Source organism: Ochotona princeps, chromosome 8, assembly GCF_030435755.1.
Source record: "Ochotona princeps isolate mOchPri1 chromosome 8, mOchPri1.hap1, whole genome shotgun sequence".
NCBI classification, from domain to species: Eukaryota; Metazoa; Chordata; class Mammalia; order Lagomorpha; family Ochotonidae; genus Ochotona; species Ochotona princeps.
The window spans coordinates 35,127,874-35,151,667 of record NC_080839.1 but is presented as its reverse complement, the minus strand read 5'-3'; the positions used below and the strand labels follow the sequence as shown (position 1 = coordinate 35,151,667).

General features: G+C 40.8%; 1 long non-coding RNA gene across 1 annotated transcript in view; it reads right to left on the bottom strand.

Moving 5' to 3' along the window:
* Positions 1–219: 219 nt before the first annotated feature.
* LOC131480925 (uncharacterized) overlaps positions 220–23,794 on the bottom strand; it is a 143,593-nt gene continuing 120,018 nt past the window's right edge. The window contains exon 4 of the long non-coding RNA XR_009245890.1: positions 220–334. This is a non-coding gene — a long non-coding RNA (uncharacterized LOC131480925). The remainder of the gene's footprint in view (positions 335–23,794) is intronic.

Sequence of the window (23,794 nt, the reverse complement as noted above, 5' to 3'; positions counted from 1 at the left end):
AGCTGGAGTTTTGAAGTGTAAGGGGCTGGGGGAAGTGTTGACCTGCTCATTGCAGGACTAGAAAGATTTAGGCACAAATGACCTCTTAAGGGAAAGAAGGAGAAAGCTCAAAGGTTCTAAGGAAAACAGCTCCTTTGAAGCGTATTTTGCTATTACAAAGATCCCAGACCCCCAGTCCTTACCACAGTCTTGATGGAGGATGGCGGTCAAAGAACTTACCTGTTCTGGCCCTCGATCCATTATTTTCCAAAAGAAATGAGCTTGCAGACTCCTATCTATCTCAAAGACAGCTCCATTTGAATGTGTGTAATGCTTGCAGCACTCTTAGCGCTCACTACCTGCGAGAGAGGCACACATTATTATTACCGTAATCATCGTTTACCACCTGCTTGCCTCACTTGAACCCATTACTCACGCCATCCCTCTCTCAGAGGGAGTTCCTCCTCATCTCCCCTGGTTCACATACCTGCTCTTTGGGAGATGGAATTGCTAAATCTTAAAATTTAAAGTGGCCACTTAAAATGCTTGGAGGAACTTGAATGGGAGAGTGGTATTAGTGCTTGCTTTTCTGATACTGGTGGTGATAAAAGTTGAGACTGTGCCCTCTCAAACATCCACAAGAGAAAATGGGTCACCCAATGACTTGGTAAAATCCAAGGTACCTTCACAAGCAGGAGGGCTTCCCACAGAAGAATCTATCACATTTCTTGTTTATCCCATGAGCTCTCTTTCCTTCGTTAACAATGATAATCTGGGACTAAATGCACTTTCTCTAACAGAGAAATACAGCCATGTTTGCGAGTTGCGTGCATGTGAGATGATACTTCTACCAGATTGTAATATAGCTTCTTAAAAAAACAAGTCGGAAGGAGGGGGGGAAGCACACCAAAAACAACAAATATTCGCCAACCCATATGGTCAGTAATTGCTGTTTAATAGTCCTCCTATTACAAACCTGAGAGGCAGCAGTCTGAATTACCAGTAGAGTATTAATAAACAGGAATGAGTTAATAGTGCATAAAGACCTTCTAGTGGAACAGTGGGGGAGTTGAATATTCTTTTCTTCAGTCAGCTGTAAGTAATTACTGCATGGTGTGCTTCTGACTATTACCATAACAGAGCAATTGGACGTGAAGAATGGATAATAGTATGGACATGGAGGTATTTTTAGAATATCAGCAGTGAAGCAGGTAACTGTTCTACTGCAGTAGAAACCCTTAAATAAGTTGAGAAAGACTTTTTTTTTCCTGATGACATTTAGCCAAGGTAGAATTTTTAAAAGATCAATCTAATAAATTATTTAAAATAACTTTACAAAGAGGATGCGTGTGATATGTAAATAAGAAGGCAAGAAGGGAGGAAGAAAAAGCCTGCATAGCCTAAAAAGCCCAGGTGGACAGGAGACATGCGACCACCGTTGCTGAAACTCCATAATCACAGGTTCCCGCCTGCTCCTGGGACACACACGTTCCTCTGCCTGCACGCCCAGGCTGTTGCACCGGCTCCCACTGGCTGCTCAGGTGAAAGTGAAAATATTCAAATCAGAGCTGTAACTATGATTGCTGGAGTTGTGGGTTTTCTCAAATTGAGTTAGTCATCCTCAGTGATTTAATGATGCATATCATTTATTTTAAAATATTATTACAGGGACACTGACGGGGCTGCAGCTCCTTTTTCAAGGGATTGTCCATTATGCAAGGCACCAGGCTATGTCCTGGACAACGGCAGGCTGAAACAGCGTCTCACTGCACAACATATGTTCTCAGATGGAAACAGCTTGAGACTTTGAGTTAGCAGTCCGTAATTTTGCAAATTCATGCAGAAATTGTTCAAGGGATATTTTGATGCGTTTATTTGTTTATTTCTTTAATATTTTTGTGTGTGTGCAAGGTCTAGGTCTTTCTCCTGCCTCCTGGCTGCACCGGCCGATGCTGAATTTTCAATTTGCAGGTTTGTTAAGCATCATGGAATGTTTTGGTTCTCAATCAAGAATATTCTTCCCAAGTGGTTCCAAAGTCCTACGCCTGAAAATAAACGCACGTCCTCTTTGTCTCCTAGCAGCGTGTGTTCCGACGTACAATAGCAGCACAGGATGGGAAGGAGGCAGTGTCTTTGATTGAACCATCCTATAGGTTTTTAATCTGCTACTCTCATCCGCGGCAGGCTTTCTTAAAGCAGAGCGGCATGCTCTCTTCTCTGGGCGGTGCTGACTGCTGGAGTCCAACAAGGGTGTTCAGGAGCCAGCAACCAAGTCCTCCTACCAGCAGGACTCCTGTCCTGTGTTGTGGCATAGGAATTGAAGAGAGAATGAGCAGTCCCACGGCAGATGACCTCAGAGTCTCACGCCAAAGGGGGCGGCACAGTCTATGGGACAGGTGGTGGTACTTAACTGATCTCTGCCTAGCACTTTGAAGTCCTCTGACCAACAAATGTATGTGACATAAACATGATTGCATTTATTCTTTTCTGAAGAACTGCATGACTGTGTCTGACCACCGCCGCCAGCATATTCCAATTCTCCCAGATAGGGCTTGTTTCCTTTCTAGAAGATGCTGCGGTGTAAATCTGCAGCTGTGTATTTCACCTGTTTAGCTGGTGATTCTTAATAAAAGTCGAGGGCACACCGGAAGAGGGCGTCACAGCGACCAGAGGCGTGCAGCAGCTTCTGCCTCTTACTAGTTTTAATTTGCATTTTTCATGTCCTTAGACATAGAAAAGTCCTCTTTTTCCTTAAATCTATAGCAACATAAGAATAAAAGAAAACTGTCAAATTAAATCCCCATGTAATTTAAACTTTTTGACATGGGACAAAAAAAAAAAAAAACAATCAAAGATCATTTCCAGGAAGTGCTAGTGACCTCAGGATTTAAGGTACTTCAGTGTTTAGCATCTGTGTAATTCTGATTTGGTAAAATACTGAGGTAGTTGTCAGTGTTTGCATGTGACCACACCATGGCTATGAATGTCCCTCCATTTAAATTTACTGTGCACCCCCCATTCATCATGAACTTCAGAAGTTCATGGACTTTACCTCTGTTTTTCAAGCCCAGGGTTGCTCCCCGTTCAAAGGAGCAATACAAGGACTTCCTCTGAAAAAAAGATACTGCCAACAATCAGAGCTGTTACTGTTTTATATCTAAAACCCCCATGGGGAGCTAAGAATAAGAAGATTCTCCCAAGAGTGAGACCAAGAGGGGGAAATAGGGCTCCAAATCCTTTATATTTTCATTTAGCTCTCAGAAGCCCAGGGGGAAAGATATACCCTGAATTGTTAAGAAGCCAAATAGATTCAGAGGCCACCATTTTCCTCTCTTCAGTATTTCAGCTTCTGTCTTTTTTAGTCAATTCTTAGTCAATTTTTCAGTCAAGAATTTTTAGGAATTTCAGGTGCTCCCACTGAATAGCCCAGTACAAAACCAGAACCAGTGGAATGGTGAAGTATTCAGAATTGTTTATATAGCACGATGTGCTGCTATCATATTCGTGGGTTATTACTCCAGTAGGACTTAGCAAAAGTCTTCATCTTTGTATCTGATAAATTATCCTCTGAAATATCCAGATTTATGGTATCTCCAGGAACACTGATGATGGCAGGTCTGAATCATCTGCCCCCCACCTACGGCACTGATTTCCTTGCATGACCTTGTTTTAGTTCCTCCATCATCCTGAGCTTATCATTGTACCTGCAAATACACTGCTAATTCTCTCCACCCAGAATGCATTTGGCCTCAGCTAAAACGTCATCTCTTTTTTTAAAAAAAAAAAATTTAATATATCGTTTCCTTCATATATCTGATGTAAAAGGGGATTTTAAGGGAGAAACCCCACCCAGTCTCCCACCCACCCCAGGTCCCGGATGTGCGGCTTGCTCCGAGCATCTTGCTCAAGTGGTCCCAGTAGTTCAACAGTTATGAATTGCTGCCAATCTCGCTGCTCCAAGCATGATGAGGTATGAGGTCGTTGAAGAATCCGCTGATTGACATCTTAGAGTCTCCATTTGCCCAGTTTTTCAAGGCCAACATATAGCTGAGGTGGTTGATTGACTACTTCTGTCCTCTGTCTTTTCATGGCCAGAGTTCCGAGTCCGGCAGTTCAACTGGGGAGATCGCCTAAGAGACTTTGTCTGAGGTGTTTCCAGACCAGATTCTTGTATGTACTAGCAAGCACAGGGCCCGGCACAGTTCATCACCCCAATCAGCTGGTGGTTGTAATTGCTGGGCTGGTTCTGTTTCCAGCCCTGTCTTCCACTGGAACCAATGGGTGCTGCAGTCCAGCCTGGTTCTGCCCAGCACATACTCGGCCCTCAAACACCAGTGTGGGCTGCAGGCTAGTCGGAGTGACCCACAATAACCCCCACCAGGTCTGCCCCCTGCCCTGGTTTGCCAGTATGTGCAGCAGACTAGTCTAATCTATCCCACATCCCATTTGGCTCTCGTACATGTCAATGGGTATTAAAGCCTTGTTCCATCTAACCAGCTCAACTATCCAGCCCTCACGGATTTTGTTGGGTGCCTCCCTGTCTAGCCACCCCAACCCATGTCCTAGTTTTTGCGCCCTTCCATGGGGGTGATAACCCAAGAGGGAGGAGCCCACTATTGCCCTCCCAGGCCACTCTTACATTATGCACTCTCCAGGTGGTTCTGTGGTTTAACTTGTCAGAACTAGTCCCCAGTGCCAGCTTCTGCAGCTGATGCTGTAGTAAGCCCAAACAACCCTCACCCACTCTAATTGTAGATTGCACCAGTAGGATCAATCAGCCCAGCCTGGCTTTTCCCTGATCTAGTCCTCATGAGGTCCACAGGTTAAAACATCATCTCAAAGCAACTATTTTTAAGAGCTTTCCTAACCTCAGTTCAGTGTGTTTTATTTCTTTTTTTTTTTCACAGAGATTATACTAGTTGATGTTGAACTGTTCTTAATTTTTGATTGTCTCCCTGACAAAATATATATGTCATGTGACATGTAACTAAGGTTACCAAGTATTCCCTTCCTCATGGCATAAAGCTTAACTGTGCAGCTCACATTGGTTAATGAAATGCTGGCAGAAGATGTGATGATAATAGAGACTTTATGCTATGTATCTTGCATAGGCCTTGGCATTTATTCCCTTCTCTATTAGAAAAACATACCCTACAAAACTCTTAGAGAATGAGCTTACATTTAGAACAAAACCAAACTTAGTCAAGGACCTAGAACCAAATACTTCCTGAACTGAAGACATGGGACCATTTAAACAAAAGCAAGTATCTTCTAAAACTCTCGTTTTAGAGTTTGGGTGTGAAATTTACTTCGGAATTGTGGCAACCGCTAGTTAATATAGTAACTTAACAGAAATTGAGGATAAAAAGCATTACAACACATGTCATTGCTTTGGGATCATGTGATAGCTAAAAAGAAAACTGCAAGAAGCTGTTACAGGAAACTGCAAATATATAATAGCCGACCACTTTATAAAACCATGTACCACAATAACAAGGAAGTCCCAAAACTGTACTAAACTTCCTTAGGGCATTGACTGAGAAGTTCTGAGGCACAATGTTCACAGTATAAACTGGGTGCTACTGTCTACGTTTGCTAAACTTACTATGAGAAAGAGATTACACAATCCTCCCTCTGGCCAAAATTGACTGATTTATAATAGAGAATCTGAAGGAATTTCAGAAACTCTGCTAATTGTTCAGTCTGAAAGATTAAAACATTTCTCTCAGTGTAAAGATGTGGCCACTATAACATTGTCATAAGAGTAAAGATATAATCAAATTAAGCTGTTATCACACCCTTAGATTAGATATGAAAAGATTAAAAAATTAAGTACCAAGACAATAGCAAAGATTCATGTGCAACAATCAACTGGTGATCAACCCCCAGGGCCCGACCTAAGGATAATCCAAGTCCTTTGTAGGGGATCCTGGCAAAATCTGCCCAGCAAAATTGTAAAACTACTATAGACTTGTGGCTTCCATAGTTATGATGTCCCCAGTTTTCTCCTTGTGGGGTTCACCTGCTTGCGTATCCTATCCTTTTTCTAAAATTTATAATAGGTGAACAGTAGTTAGATAACGTCTTTTCAGTTCAGAAACAGCCCTGTCGAGTAATTCCAAATAAAACTGACATGCATTATGAGACTCTCTTACACTTCGGGGCCAATATCATAACAGGGTGAAACATTGTAGGTTCTTGGGATGATGGGAAGTATATCCCACACGGAGAAGGAAGATGAACAACTGTGACCAAGAAACAGACTGGGTAGAAACTGAATAGTTAGTTTCAATCTGCATTCCCTTCCTATCATACTATTACCATTCATATTTTTCCAATGTGACTTGTGGTTCCTCTCCCATTATGTCAGACTTAGCAGGTGGATTTGCCCCGGTTCCTGAAACATAGTAAATGTTTCAGAGATTTCGGCTCACTGGTGTGAGCTGGCCTGTTCTGTTGAATAGTCCTGCCAGAGGAGAACATGTCCAGAGAGCAGCTGGGACAGGGAGACTGAACAGCTATGGATCTGATCCCAAGTGATGATGCTGAGTCAGACAAGCTGGGCCCTGCTTAGATCAGGCACCTTCCACCTGAGTCCCAGAACTATTGATGACACAAGCAAATGCTGGGCACTGCAACTCAGAGATTTGAGAATTGTTTGTTTCATAGTATTATTGTAGTAACAAATGCTGATTAATACAGTTTGTTTACTGTCTGTCCCCTGGTGGAACAGTAAATCCTAAATGCAATGGAAAGAGGAATGTTATCTAACTTGCTTGTCTATGTACTCCAGTGGACAGAAGTATCCCAGACACAGTCACCACATAATAAGTATTTAATAAGTTAATGAAAAGTATGTAGTTAAGAAACTACCAACTTTATGTTAACTCTCAGAACTCTATCTGGATATTATTTACAAAAAACTCCAGGTTATGGTCAAAGTGTATAAAGAATCGCCCTACTTACTGATAAAAAATACATCTGGAGTTCTAAGAATTAAAGATCTCCTGGAATGGGACTATAGATGGCTCTTACAGTGACAGCTGAAGTCACTGGCATAATTAATATGGTTGAGAAAAAATGTTATTATTGAAGGAGTGTCCCAGTTATCTTTTCATTCGCAGCTTCAGCAAAGAGCAGAGTCATCCCAGACACAGAGGGCTTCAAAAAGCTCATAGGGACTGTGTATTGTAAAAAAGAAAAAACAACTATATATGTATTTCAAATTTTTCTCATCTTTTATTTTTTTCTCCATAAATGTTTGAAAGAAAGTACTGTTTATGACGAAAGAAAGTGACTTATAGTATTCATAGAAGCTTACACATCTAATTTAGCATTTAGTTGTAAAGACATCAAAATGACATCAGCAAACAACACAGGTCCATGTCTAATCCTTCACTCTGGAAAACTGTAACCTGATAATCTGAGAGGTGTTTGGTTCTGACTTTCAGCAGGAGGAATCCATTTCCCTTTCCACAAATCAAAAGACAGTAACTCTACAATGATCTCAACAGAACTCATTTCTTAGTCTTTGGTATTGTCTAAATGAAACATTTTTATTTTCCTATTCTTCCTTGGCAATTCTTTTTTTAAAAGATTATTTATTTATTTAATTATTACTTACTTATTTCTTGGAAAAAGCAAATTTAGAGAGAAAGATCAGCTGTTGATTTACTCCCCAACTGGCTGCAGCAGCTGGAGCTGAGCTGAGCTGAAGCCAAGAGCCACGAGTTTTTTCCGGGTCTCCCACACAGGTTAGGGTCCCAAAACGTTTGGACCATCCTTGACTGCTTCCCCAGGCCACTATTAGGGAGCTGGATGGAAACTGGAGCTTTGGGGCATGAACCAGCCCCCGTATGTGATCCCTGCAAGTGTAAGGCAAGGACTTTAGATACTAGGCTACCACACTGGGCACAGCAATTCATTTCTTTAAACCAAATATCCCATCTTTATTGCAATGACTCCAGTAAACAGTTTATTTTCCATCCACCAACACCCATTTCCAATTAACATCCATGTACCAAGCTAAATGCTGAACTCTAATATTTGAGAAGATACAGATAACCCTTGCCTTTGAGCTGCAGGAGACAGACTTGTGTTGCTTGAAAGTAAGTGCTACTGTTGCACAAGAAATCAGAACACCAAAGTATCTAAATGATACTGAAGGACCAACATAGATGAAACTTGCAGCAGAAGCTGGGGATAAAGGAGCATAATGAGATTAGAGAAACTGTTCTTGAACTAGATTTTGTTTATGCTTACAGGAAGTGTCTCCACCACAACAACATAAGCATAGTGTGTCCCTGAAACAAAAGTTGCATGGCTTATACATTCAAGGATTAAAAAAGCAAAGAGTTTACCGAGTCCCCAGAGATTATTTGCTGCAATATGGTCACATCCTCTGGCAGACTCAAGAAAAGCACTGAAATGGCAGAGAACACAAAACACCAATTATTCTGGTGATGACCAAAAAAGCAAATCCCAGTGATTAGGGCAGGCTTGTGCTCTTGTTGAAAATGAGTGCCTGTTGTGTTGTGGGTTTTTGATTGTTAGTTTGGAAAAGCACTTGGAATCAACTAAGGCAGATTTAAGATCAAGCAAAGAGACTCTGGAATGTAAACATAAGACCAAAACTATATAATAAAGAAGAAAACAGGATGGAATTTGGTCTGACATAGCCAGGGTGTGAAGGAACCAGGAACATCAGAGTCTGGAGCCTTTTATAGAAATTTAAAAAAGAAAAGATTCTTGCAGGTTGACTGATTAGACAAGATAAGTTACCCTGAGGCCAAGGGTTCAAGATGATGTGGTCAAGTTAAATGTTTTCTGACTTCATACAGGGTATTTTTCTAAGATGGCTGGAAAACGTGTGGTTAATTAAATTTGTAAAACGAATGTATATCCCCAAAAGGGTCTATTTTATGCCTGCTTTCTATTTCTTAATCTTTCATACATGTTGGAACTGAACTTTGCCAATTACATATCAAATCAGTCTTTAATGACATTTATCTTCCCTTCTATATTATTGCACTCCAGTTGCTCCTCCCACTGCCCTGGAGGGCTGCATGGATGCAGTATTCTGGCTGCAAACCTCATTCTGATGTTTCTTCGAACTAAGTTGTTTCTCATGCATGTGTCTTTTGTGTTGAAAGACAATTTTTATAGACCATGTACTCTTCAAAACAACTTTCTTTTTGCAAGGGACAGATTAAAAGGGACTTTGCCACACGCTTTTATCAACTAAGACATATATCACAGAAAAAGATCATATATAATTCCCTACCAACCATAAATTCTAACATACAACTTACAGATGATTTTATGATTCCTCTGACAGAAATCAAAAGCAATATAAACAATGAGAGCTGCATATTGATAGATGTCATAATTATATTCTTCTTTATTTTCAATATTTTTATATCAGCAGCACATTTCATAATTTCTGCTTGCCACTGAATTGCTTTATATCTCTTAATCAACAAAGTGAAGAAACAAAATGTAATTGAAAATAGGGAGAGAAAAATACCTCGAAAATTAGCTGATGTGGCTTCATATATGGTGCTATCTGATATCCATAACAAATTTAGTGGTATGGGAAAGATGGGTGTCTCATTAGAGGATGAAGGTTTTTTAGTAATAAATGCCTGGGTTAGTATGTCACTCTGCTGCAGATCTAGAAGTGGTTAGCTAATATCTCTGAGGCCCAGTCCCCATCACTGGTAAAACAGGATGATAAAAACTACCTCATAAGTTTTTCATGGGGCGCACACAAGACTAAGTCAATTAGTCTATAACTATCAACTCAGATTGTTATGGCAAAAGGATGAGCCCCAGCCCCCAGCTTCAAACTTGCTATGTGAATACTGAGAGAGAAGTTAACAGACGTGTACTTGGAAGTGTGCCTAACCCCGCTTTTCCTAATCACACTGGGAAAAGTTTCTCTTTACAAATTTAACACTCAGTCTTGGGTAATACTTCTAAGAAGAAAAACAGGCGCTGCCAAGTTAAGCCACTACCAGAGATGCACATGCACCAGCTCCCATCCTGGCTTCCCCACTTCCTACCCAGCTTCGTGGCCTGGGAAAGCAACGGTGAATGGTCCAAGTCTTTGGGCCCCAACACCCATATGGTAGAACCGTGTTAGGCTCCTGAATTTAACCTGGCCTAACCCCAGACATTGTGTCATTTGGGGGAAAATCTCTGCCTCGCCTCTTTCTCTTTAATTCTTCTATTTAAATAAATATATATTTTTGAAAGAGATATATGTGTTGATGTCATTTTAGCTAATGTGGGTCCAAAAAACACACAAACCATTGCCAGAACTCTGAGAGTCCAGGCCCAGCATGTACAGTGGCTTTCTTTAGTCTTCCTACCCTCTTCTATTTGCTAGCCAACTCCTACCTTAATGACATAATTAAATGTCTATAAGGTTCTATAATTCTGACTCCTTTAATTAACTGGAGAAAAACCTCTTATCTTCCCAAAGCTGAAGACTCTGCTATTTCACTTTGCATAGGTTTCAAAGGCTATTGTCCAATTTCCTCTGCAAAAATTGCTAATTATTTGGAAAAAGAGAAAGAAAAAAAATCTTACTGGAATTCAATCAGCTACATAAACCTTTATTAAAACTGGTCCTATATATCTTACTGTTAAATTTCATCAAAAGTTGTTCTAGATAAAAACATAAATTGAGAAAACACTGACATCACTGAACCAAAGGATTTCTCTTGAAAATTCTTCCATACCCAAGGGTTACAACATGAAAACAATTCTGCAGAGGCTCAAGTTCTTCTTGAAGAAAACATGTGAACTTGGGACAAGACACAAAATACCTATTATCGATTTTACAAAACTTTTTTTAAAAATCTCATCTATTGTTCCTTTGATCCTGCACTAATTTAACATGTCTAATTCAGCAAAAAAGTTAATCTCCCAATTATATATATGAGTGGGTGTCCACATAAAAAGGAGTCAGTGATGCTGAATTTGTGTGCTGCAAACTAAGCGTACTTCGCAAATGGCAAGATCCAGAAATCTCTTTCTACTCCTCTGAGAAGAGAGTCAAGAGTGGTTGAGTCAAGCGCAGTGTCCAAGCAGAGCTACCTATGTGACAAAACAGAGGGTTCCTTTTGCAGACATTCTGAGACACCATTGTGAGACAGGAGTCAGTGACATTACACAGCAGGCATACAAAACATATCGGAAGATTGAGGTGGGCCAGAGGCAGCCAGGGTTTATCTCAGAGTACGGACCAAACAGTAGAAGGGCAGATCTCACGCAGGAACTACTGTTGAGGCACATTGCAGCTAGGCAGAGAGACCTTGCTGCAGGGATCCCCAGCACTCAGAGACAAGATACTGACTCCAGCATTCTGTTTGCAGCTTCTCTGGAAACTGAGAAATGGGTATGCCCTGAGGCTGAGCAGGTTATACCAACACAAGCCTATCCATCACATTGCAACCTGGAGGGAATGTTTTCGACATTAGTCATCACAGAAGTGTGACCAGTTTTTGTCTTTGTGTCATCCACTTTAAATCCATGTTAACTCTAGCCCTAAGTCTCAGGTACCCAGGGAATCATCTTGAAGACTATAAAAGTGGGGTGAGGACAGCTATATGAGAGACAACATTTTCCTAAAGAAATCAAACCTTTGAAAGATATCTCCAGAAACCATAAACTAGAATAGACTGAAAAGCAGAAGGAGACACACAGAGCTCAAGAGACTAAAATATTACTAGAAGACAATAAGTTGTTATTACCACTTGGTGAAAGTGATAGTAGATAGGCCAGATTAGTTTTTATAACACACAAGATAGCATTTAGTTTCACCATAGTTGAGTGTGGCGTGAAGAAATTTACAACCATATTGTGCGTGTGCATGTGTGTGTATATGTCACATGAACTATCAGATTGTACTTAAAGGCAATCATGCTTATGGATGTTTCTATTTATTTTCATTTCTACATCCTTATTCAACTTTTTGTGATAAGCATACATTATTATTTTAAAGTCAAAGGTGGATAAATGCTGTATTTAAATCATTTGTAGGTTATGATTATTTATTTGAAACAGGAAAAGACACATACATGCAGAAAGAGTAACAGAGAGAGAGAACTTTTTAAAATTATTTTAATTTTTTGATGATTTTTACATAGTTGATTAGGGTGATAATGGCCAACGGCTATAGGAAGGTAGGTGAGATCACCATTTCCACATTCTCTTTTTTTCCTTCCTGTATCTGTGGGGAGGGAGTGGGGACAAGGAGAGAAGCCACACCCAGCCTCCCAAATGCCTCTGCATCCTGGGATGCAGGACAACCAGGCAACATCACCCCAGGGTCCCCGATGTGGGGCATGCTCTGAGAGTCCTGCCTATGAAATTTCAATAGTTCAACAGTTCTGAAATGCAGCCAATCTTGCTCCATACAAGCATGATGAAATCTTTCCAGAGTCCACTAACTGACACAATCCACCTTAGAGTCTCATTTGCCCAGATATTCACTGCCAATGCTTGGCTAGGGTAGTTGATTGATTTGGTTTGTCCTCTGTCCTCTGTTGTGGTACCAGGTGTCCTCTGCAGACTCCAATCTAATTCCATATCCTCTATTTGCACCTGGATATGCTGTCCACTGCTCTATCTAAGCCACTGAGTAAGCCCATTCTGACACATGCACTCCATGGTCAGAACATATGGAACCTGCAATTTGAGAGAGAGAACTTCTATCTACTGATTCTCTCCTGAAATGGCCCTAATGGGCAGGGCCAGATCATGCTGAATCCAGGAGCAAGGAAATCTATCCAGGTCTCCCACATGGATGGTAGGGACTTTCATTCTGGAGCCATTATCTGATGCTTCCCTGGTACATTGGCAGGAAGTTGACTTGGAAGCAGAGTACCTATGACTTGAACTAACACTCTGTTGTCCTCAAAAGCCGTGGTTTCACTCACTGCAATATAAATATCAGCTCCAGGGCTTGGCAGCGTGGCCTAGTGGCTAAGGTCCTCGCCTTGATCCCATATGGCCGCTGTTTCTGATCCCAGCAGCTCCACTTCCTCTCTATCTCTCCTCCTCTCAGTATGTCTGACTTTGTAATAAAAATAAAATAAATCTTTAAAAAAAAAATATATCAGCTCCAACTTCCAGTACTCTTTGTATGTCTCTCTGCTATTCTAATATATATATATATATATATATATATATATATATATATATACACACAAACACACACACATTCAAGTATGTGGTCAGTTCTTTTTAAGTTGAAGTATAAAATATACACAAATATACACAAAATCTATATATATATATATATATATATTAGTGTTTTGAACTCATAAATAATTTCTTTTTTTAAAGATTTATTCATTTTATTACAAAGTCAGATATACAGAGAGGAGGAGAGACAGAGAGGAAGATCTTCCGTCCGATGATTCACTCCCCAAGTGAGCCGTAACAGGCCGGTGCGCGCCGATCCGAAGCCGGGAACCTGGAACCTCTTCCGGGTCTCCCACGCGGGTGCAGTGTCCCAATGCATTGGGCCGTCCTCGACTGCTTTCCCAGGCCACAAGCAGGGAGCTGGATGGTAAGTGGAGCTGCCGGGATTAGAACCAGCGCCCATATGGGATCCCGGGGCTTTCAAGGCGAGGACTTTTAGCTGCTAGGCCATGCCGCCGGGCCCCATAAATAATTTCTATTGCTTTGCTTTAGTCTCATTCTTTCAAAGATTACATTTTCCTATACCCTTTCAAAACTGCAAAATGACTTTTGGCCAACTGTAGTAAAATTTTTCATGATGCTGAAGAAATGGAGTATATAGATGAAAACATTTTGAGAACTTTCATCCTTTCACTGTGTGTGGTGACAAGCAGCAGGCATGGGGAAGGGAGGGTAGAAGACAGCAAGAGGAGAAAAAGTGTTGTATCTTCATATCACATGGGATTTCATGGGTTCTTACTGAAGGAAATTGCAAAAAGAATCAAATGGAGTCATTACACGATATTTCTGAATTCTCACAATTTTATAAATTCAATGCCATGCTTGAGGCAACACAGGACACACCTTCTGGTCGACACTTTTCTTTGTCTTTTATTTCTGCCATAGAGTTAAAATTACCATAGTTATTGGTCACCTTGGTGTGAGCCTCAGGTTACCGTACTCTGTCCGATTAAGGTAATAGCTGTTCTTGAAGTGGGACCTAATCAAGGAAAACACTGCTGCACTTGTAAACTGCATCTTAGTTTCACTGTGGGGTATGTGTGCATGTATGTTCAAGGGAGACAATATGGAGATACCAGATGGAGAAGAAATTCTAAGACCACTCTCCAAATTTGTATCTCCTTAGAAGACTTCTTTCCTCTATTGGTTAAAAGAGTTCCCATATGTTGGCAAAGAGTCTACCCTCACTTTCTAGTCAACCCAAGATATGTCTGGGGAGGGTAGCTTGGGTTTTCATCCCAGCGCTAGTACTTGATGGAGTATATGTGACCTTGGAGAAGTCAGTTGACTATTCTTGCTCTTAAATTTCTCATTGTAATATGAGGAAACATAATAGGAACTATTGCATAGAGTTCTTGAAATGTAAAGCATGTATAGTAGTATGTGGCACTAAGTAACCCATAAATGCTCATGATTAGTAAGAAGGGAATCCTCAAATGCATTCAGATCCACATCCTGTGCTCCTGAGGAAGAAAATACCAAGGGCACCAGGCAACTCTGAGACACAATCTTCATGGCTCCTCAGACTTCAAGTGTCTGTGGTAGTAACTTCTTTGTTTATGAACAGATATCTGCCAAGTTGGATCTACTTTGGTAGCAACCTAATTGAGTTTGCATGGGGTTACCAATACTTCCTAGTTTAGTCAGTTCTGAAATGACCCCATAAGCCCAGTTGTGGTTCTGTGACATGCCCATCTGGGACAGGATTAGATGCATTAGCCTTATACCTCACGCCCAGCAAGCAAAGGGCATTTCTGAACATAAGAAACAAAGTTGGGTTCAAGGATTTACTGTTTTGTCACAGCATTTTAAATGACTGCCATCAGACTATACAGAAAAGCTAGAAAACTGGAGTCACAAAGGCATGGGTTTACATAGAGAGCACATTTTCCATTTCATTCCTGCCTTTTTTGACCCAAGGAGAGGTTGCAACTAGGTAGAGAGAAGAATCCCTAGATAGATTCTGACATCTCTCGGAGCAAAAGTAATATTTCCAGGGCACCCTGAGCATATGCTGGCAGGCATCTTTTACATGATTCCCAGGTTTTACAGCATTTAGCCTGATCCTTAGCATTCTTAGGTAAATTAATATATAATGAATTTTTAATAAACATGAAATTTTTCTGAATGGTATTACAAATTGATCAGCTGGCCTAATAACACACCTCATACCTCTGCTCACAGCCCCAAGTCCAATTCATCAACATGTTTTGGAAAAATTCTAGCATTTGTCCTAAGTCACCCCTGCTTTGGTTTAATTCATTGATCAAACAAGGGGTTCTGAATATTATTCTTCCTCCATTTTCTTCTCTCACTATTTCCATTTCCTTTTTCAACTCCCACAGTGCCAAATTATTAAACAAATACATATATTAATAGGCCCTTAGAAAATAGAGAGATTTGGGGTTTGTTCTAGGCAGGTGGGGTTGGCCTGGATTTCTAAAGAACAGCTCAATCCTCCACCACACACATTTCCATTGACTCCAGGGACTGTGTTTCATCTTCCTTCCATCCAGCTAAGGGGAACAGAGGATAATTTAGGAGCCTCTTTATGATGGTACGTATTCAGCCAGAGGGGTCACTGTTGATTGATGCAAGACACTGTGTCCTCCAAGAGCTTGCCAAATCCCTGCTGGTCCATAGAGTAGCAACCCACAGTAACTCACCCTTTAGTGCCTGTGTATTTCTACGCCTCCAGCTAGAAACAGTCAATAAACACCAGAGGCAACTCATGTTGCCTTAGATCACTAATAAACGCCTCACACCACCACCTCAGAACTCTTTCACAAAAACCATTTCTCTACAGCTAGATGCCAAGCCCTAGCAGCCAATTACTAGAGAGATGCCTCAAAGGCTTAGAAGAGGAAAATGGGGAGAGGGGAGAGAGAGAGAGCAAGTGAGCAAGCAAGCCAGGCATCTATACCCAAAGTCAAGGGCTACGTGCTTCCTTCAGATGATAATGCTTCCTTTTTGGAGGAGAGTTTCCTCTGAGTCAGAGCAACCAAGAGGTTTAACCTTCATTATCCCATTCATTCACACAGTTCTAAGACCCAGAATGCTCTAGCCCATTTTACCAACGAAGACAAATAGACTCACAGCGAACTGCAGTAACTCTGAACTGCTTCTGCATTACCTCCTGTACCCCAACATGTCGTGCTCATGTGTACACACAAGCACACTCGCACATACACACACACAGCAGCCCTTGAATCTATCTTGCAGAAGCAGCCAAAAAATTCTCCTGGTTTTCATGTACTTCTGTTGCTCTCTGGGCCTCAGAACACTGCCATTCTTTCACTTATATTGAAAAGCGGTCCATTGTCCAGTTACTCTCCAGGTTGCCAGAAACAGTCTCTGTCATATTGTGCCCCTATCTAGATAAGGTCAAGACTTCCAAGAACCTTCTGGGCTGAGTGTCACATGTCTTGCCAAGTTGCTTTGCGGTCCATAAAATGTCATGCATTCACATTGCATATGATACTGATAGGTTCTATACAGATTAAAGGAGTGGAGTGCTATTTCAAAAACACTTGACACTGGGGCCAGCATAATGGCTCATTTGGCTAGTCTTCCACATACACATGGGTACCAGTTCATGTCCTTGCTGTTCCACTTCCATTCCAGCTCTCTGCTTGTGGCCTGGGGAAGCAGTGGAGGATGGCCACAGCTTTGGGACCCTGTACCTATGTTGAAGACCTGGAAGAGGCTCTTGGCTTCAGTTTAGCTCAGCTCCAGCTGCTGCATCCACTGGGGAGTGAATCAAGCAAATGGAAGATCTCTCTGTCTCTCCTTTTCTCTGTAAATTTGCCTTTCCAATAAAAACAAATACATTTTAAAAAGAAGAGATGTCATGTCCAGAGACTTCCACAATTATTTCCAACCATAACATCTACAAACAGTTAGCAAGAACCTGTGCTAAGTGTTAGGAAAGAAACACATACAACTGGACAGTAGTTTTATCATTCCTTTCTATTACTCTGTCTGTAGTTCCTAAGAAATTTCATTTTCTCTTTTATACACTCAAGTTCTTCAGCAAAGGGACGTGGTAGAAGCACCTGTACTGACCAAATGTCCAGTTAGCTACTGGCAAAAGCAAAGATCCTAAAAACAAAACTCATAACCCTACAGGTTATGGTCTCATAAGCTAAAACATTCAGAATTCCTTTTCACCACACTTCTTTCTTGTAGGCACTGAAAGATACACCAGCATAAACTTCTACCTAAGGCCATTGCTTATCTGTAACATCTGTGGCCTGTAGGACCCTGGGCTTGCCACCTCACACCTCTAATCAAGCTGTTCTGTAAAACTGTGTGCAGTGAGTGAGCAGACAGAGCTGTCTCCCGCTACAATACAGCAGAAGATATCCTCTGGCTATGGCAGATCCAGACTTGAATTTTTGGCTGAAAATCACTTTCCTTTATTGTTATGGAGGAAGCTGACTTAATAACTTGAAGCTAATAACCATAACAATGATCATCCTATTTTGTCTTTGCAGAGTGCTTCCCCATTTCCCAAGCACTTCCACATCCATGGTTTCATGACTCCACACACCAAGCATCACATCAGTCTAAACACTTTCTTGTTTTCCAGTGATAACACATCTGTGTTTCATTTGAATACCACTGTTATCCCAGCTCATCAACAAAGAAACTGAGGGCCAGGCAGAGTGATTTTCTCAGTTTATACAACTAGAAGTTAAATGTGATTGACTCTCTGCAAAATGTAGTATCTATTTTTCCCCAGGAATCTCAGTTTTTTACCTGGAGATTGAAAAGAATAGGTTTGCATGTGCCTCATAGTCACATGTCTCACCTAATGGACAATGTTAGGTTGAAGCATCAAAGTCTTTGTATAGGCAATAATCTAGTCCACTTCCAAAAGACAGGCTCTTAGAGAAGGGGTTTCTATTGACACCTTCTCTGCATGTTTTGTTAGGCTTGTTTTTGTTGGCCTCCAGAACCAGCAGCCAGGGACAGCAGGATGACTTGGAGCCAAGAGGCGGTCTGTTCACACCCGAGGGAAAGGGGTGTTTCACCAAGTAAGCTGCTGCTTGAAAGGACAGCTGCTGTGCAGTCTTACTCGCTCCCCATTTTGTCATTCCTGAGATAATAAATAAAGGCTTATTCTGTTGTGTCCAAAAGACCCTTTTTAGGAGACCTGCTCTTGCTGGAAGTCTCCTGAGACCCGTTACCTGATTATGGTTAGATGCTGGGCATTGCAAATGAAATTAGAACAAATAACAGAAAGGAAAGGAGAGTGGGAAGGAGGAGGAACAAACCAGAGGAGGGGGAAGCCCCAAACAAACAAAAACCCCACATTATTCATTGAAAGTAGCCAATGAGAAAATGGAGCCTGAAAAACTTGACTGATACTTGCAGAGACTGGTGCCTGCCATTGCTTCACGACTAAACAGGAGCTGTAAGTGACAGGTCATTCTCTATGAAAGATTCTGCTGCATATTATTTTACAGCTAGACTAGAAAAAATTCTGAATCTAAGACCTGAATATCTGTGGTTCTTGGATTGTGAAACAACTTCTACTTGGTGAAATAATGGTATCTGCATAGCACGAGGTACATAGCTCCGGAGGTGCCGGGAATATCTGTCCCACTGCAACACTCTTCCTCTCACAAGTCCTGCGATGGGTGAAGCATCATTTTTGCTCACAGTTCTCAGATGTGCTCGGTGACTCACTGGAGTGTGGACAGATGGGAGAGAAGGAGATGGAATTCCTGTCCTATCTGGACTCCATGTGCTCCATGTCAGTAGGACAGTTTCATATTAAGTGGAGGAGTCAAGGACCAAGGTTACAGTGTGTCTATTACCGAAAATGACTCCAAGCAGAATTCTTACACTTTCACTAAAAACAACCAGAAATCTGTCAGCCTAGCATCGGTCTTATATCAAGTCAGTGTGCTTGATATCTATCCCTTTTACATGGTTTTATCTTCAACATATTTACCTGATACATGGCAATCACCTATTTCAGCTTCACTGAATGTTGCTGGGATCCCAGCATAAAGCTAAGATATCTTATAAGACAATCTAACTCAACCATCCAGATGTTGAAAGGGCATTTATATTTAATGCATTTTTCAATCCTATTAGCCAAAGTAACATACAATATCATCTCATCACACTACTCTCATTGTGAAGAAATAATGAGCACAAAGAAACAAAACTCATACTATATTGTTTGTCACCACAGGAGAACTCTTCAACAAACTCAAACTCAGTTGGGATAAAATAATCTTATAGATACTGGAGGGTTAATTTTATATGTACATTTATACACACACACATACACACACATATGGCACCCCAAATGAAAGGCCATTATTAATTTAACAAAGAGATTCAACAGAGCATAATGGTGATTATCATATAAGATAATTCTTGTCTATAGCATTAAAATTACCATTTGGCCATGTGGCTACACCCACCTATCTTCATTTTGTTATATCATGTAGAGTAAGCAAAACTTTCAAGTCCTAAGTGGAGCTGATGCTACTGGGCATTTCCTCAAAAATATGACAATTCCTTTATTTAAAAGAGAAAAAAATAAGCATGCAGGAATGATCAGGGAAAATGCCTCTTCGGGCCATTATTTTTAGCTGAGTACTGTTGTGACTGTTTCCATGGCTAAACCATGAACATGTTTTTTGCACAAGCCTGGTCAGCTCGTGGCCTTAATTAACTTTCAAGTGGAGAATGCTGCGGTTTACCACTTATTAAATATCCACCACACCAAGCTGTAGTTTTACCCTTCCACACCTCACTAAGTCAAGACACCTCAAGAAACCCACAACACTGAATAACTGGTGATTTAAAAATATGTACCACGTGTAATTATCAGACTGAACACACAGGCTGGGGGAGGGAAGTTCACTGAAATCTGGGCAGCTTTCCTTTGCAGAGGGAAGGATACAATTTGCAAATTGAAGCAACAGGATAATTTACTTAGAAGGAGTAGAATAAACTGTCCATATTCATTCATAGTAATGCAACAAATATTTATGAGTGCTTGTTGTGATTCTGGATTCTCAGGATCCTTTCAGAGTCCTCATCCTAGGGATTTACAGGAGGTTATTACTTGCAATTCAGGGTCTGGTAAAAGAAGGAAGGAACTTTCCACCAACCAAGACTTTTAAAGAGTACCCCTAAAAAGGAAGAAATTATAAAATTACTCATCAGGCTAATCTACTCTTAATATAACATGTAAGTACACTAACCGGGCTCACTCCACCAAGCATTTTATTCATGAGGGAGATGATGCAGTTTGAGATTCAATTGAGATAGAATTAGATTTTGTGAATAGCTAGGTTGAATGGCTAAGTTATAGTAATAATGATAGCATTTTTTCTCTCCTCTTTCTCTTACAACAGACACACATGTGTGCATATGTACATGTACATCCACACCCTTGCTTTTCTGGATTTGAGTTGTGAATCTTCAACCAGCACTGTCTATGCATCAACCTACAGACCCCTGAGGTACAGGGGATGTGAATCTACCTCTTGTTAAAATCGCACTGTATATAAGATAGTCTTAGAATTTTAAAGGAAGAAAAAAAAAATCTTTCTATAAAGAGAACACGTGGAAAGGCCAAGGGAGAGTCTAACTGAAAAATATATATAAAAATGCAAATTTTCCTAAACTTCAGCTTTGGATGGACTGAAGCATGAGTGAGAACTTCCACAAAGCAATAGAAAAAGATGACAGCTCAGAGTTTCAGAAATTTAAGACAGCAGCAGGATTAGACACTTTGGGTTGTCTTTGCACACATTTCTTATGGGAGTTAATTCCATTTGACATGCAAGACCAAAGCAAGATTACAGAGGCATAGCCCCATGGCGAGGTGTATGCTGTAGCTAAAAGCTGGGATTTGAATAATTGTGCAGGCTTACTCCAAGAATCAGGCGAGAACAGAATGAATGGATTATTACAAGGAACTTTGTACATTTTTAACTGCTGGACTTAATAAAATACCCTCGATGTGAGAATAGTGTTATGGTTGCCTGCACTTACTCTAACTGAAGTCTGTGGTAGGATCTATCAAATATGAGGAAAAACAGAAGCTTTTTTATTATTATTATTTCTTAAAAAAAACAGCAAGGAAAAAAGAGAATCTGCAATGAATGACTCGGCTTTGTCATGCCCATATGACTTACAGAGGAGCAAAACAACGTTTGGAGAACTTGAAAGCCACGTACTCTAAGCCCCCTCTCCATCATATTTATAGGGAATTCATTTCCTGTTCAAAGAAATTTGAAGAAAGTAGAGAGTAGAGTTCAGGGAAGGTGGGCCAGAAAAGTTGAATTTTTATTTCACTATTTCAGCTTGTTAGGGAGGTCATTTATTACTGAGAAGAATTATAAAACCTCACATCACTTTATACACATATGTAGAAATGTGACCTCCTTCCTTGGAACCCAGGGAAGCACGTGTCTATTAAAGGCCGGAGAAGTAACCGTTCTAAAGACTTCTCACTGCTTAATTAACTGTCCAGTGAGAATTATTAAAATTTTTATAGAATTCTTATTTAGCACTCATTAAAGTGAAAGATACAAATGCTGGACAATGCAAGGTTCAGAGACGCTTTAGGGAAGGAAAGTTAGTCCCGTAATAGCTGAGAATCATAAGAAGCTGCCCATGCACACTCACCAAGTAGACCTTTCATTTGAAAAGCCACTGATTCAAATCCGAAATGATTTGATTTGATTTTTCTCCCTGAAAATAGTCTTCACTATCTCCCTTCCTGAAAGCTGACTTCTGATTCCTTCCAGCAGCCCTATCCAGCCTAGTGGGGAGAAGAGCACACCCCGGAGGAGAAAGCAAAGCACTCTGGGGCCACGGGGGGGGGGGGGGTGGGGGGGGGTGGGGGGCTGCGCCCTCTGCTGGGAAGCAACTCTGTGGTCCAGCCCAAAGAGCCTGCCCTTGGAAGAGCACAAGAAGGGAGCACTGCCAATGGTGAAAACCCCCTACAGGAATGGCATGCCATTCTCCTCACTGCACGTGAGTGTTTCATGAAGCCAGAACTCAGATGCAGCTCTCCCCACAAAACATGTCTGGCAACTGCAGCCTGTCATTTAAAATGGCAACAGGAATGATGAACACGTTACAAATTTGTAGACCCTAAAATTAAACTCCACCTCATTTATTTCAAATTTCAGCAGAGCTGGGGATGCCTGACGGTAGAAGCGCAGCTCTTTCTCCTACTTGGAGACGGGATTTTTGCTGCCTAGGGACATACTCAGCCTTCCTTGAAACCCAAATTCTTCTTGGTGTAGCCATGAGCAGGTGCGTTACAGGGGTTTACAAAAAAGAGTCAAGAATCACAGCACAGAAGGGGAGCACATGAATGTGTGAGCCCAAGAGGATAAAGAGCTAGTCTTCTCCCTCCCTTGCTTCTGTATATTAGTCAGATCCTTACAACTGAAGTGTGGTTCATACATCTTCAGCTTCTATATTGCCTGGGAGCTTGCTAAAAAGTCAGAAGCCCAAGCCCCACCTCAGATCCACTGAGTCATAGCCACATTTTAACAAGATTCCCTGTAATTTATATGAATGTTAAAGCTTAAGATGTGTCCCTGTAGACAGCTGAGGAGCTAAGCCACAAGCAAAACTAGAGTATTGAGCTTTCTAAGGACTCTCAGCCAACACATTCCTCTTTGGACAAGGAAATTAAGTCTTAAGAAGAATGCAATTCCTACACACCTCAGAGGGCAGTTTTACATAGGCCTCAGTTTTGTGTGCCATGAAAGCTGAAACAACTTTCTCAGCTGGCCTCATCACATGCTGCAAAACCAACAGAATGTGGCACCAGGGACACCGGGGATGTAGGACCTGATCCCATGTGAGAAGACCTCTCTTTTATTCAGTTTTGTACTACTATAATGACTTGTGCACATTCTTCAAGAACCGACATGAAAATGAGCTTCTGCTATTTCTTCTATCCATAGCATCATTAATGAAATGCATAAGGCCAACAAATTAAATTAGGTTATAATATCCCAGGGAAACAAAATTCAGTTATAAAGTGTATCCATGAAATCCTAAAAGCTTTATATAATCCAGGTAGTAACAGTACCATATGATCAATAATTTATTAATTATTGGTAATTATTTTGATAGAATGTTGTGACTTTGGGTTTCCACTTATTCTTGATGGGATATATTTATCCAACGGTGAAGACTTAGGTGGAGCCAGGACTCAATGTAAAGGGATCTTTTGTGGCTCCCAAAGCTTCATGATATTTATAATACGTACTAATTTGTTGTCTCTTGTCACCAATTTGATGCTTATTCACATAATCCAATAGATAACGTAACTTGTGTAATATCACCACCAAAGTGATTTTATTATGTCTTTAACACCACAGAACCAGACACAAGTTATCTTTAGTAATTTCTAATCCTATATGACATAAAATCTAATATTTCTCCAAACATTCAAAATTCAGATCATCCAATATATTTTTTTGCCTGTATGAACACAGTACACTCCTGGCAACTCCTGGCAACTCTTGGGCAGTGAGCTCAAAGAATCTGGGCAGAAGTTAACAATGTGTGGAAAGCTGCTGTGACATGAGCCCTTATA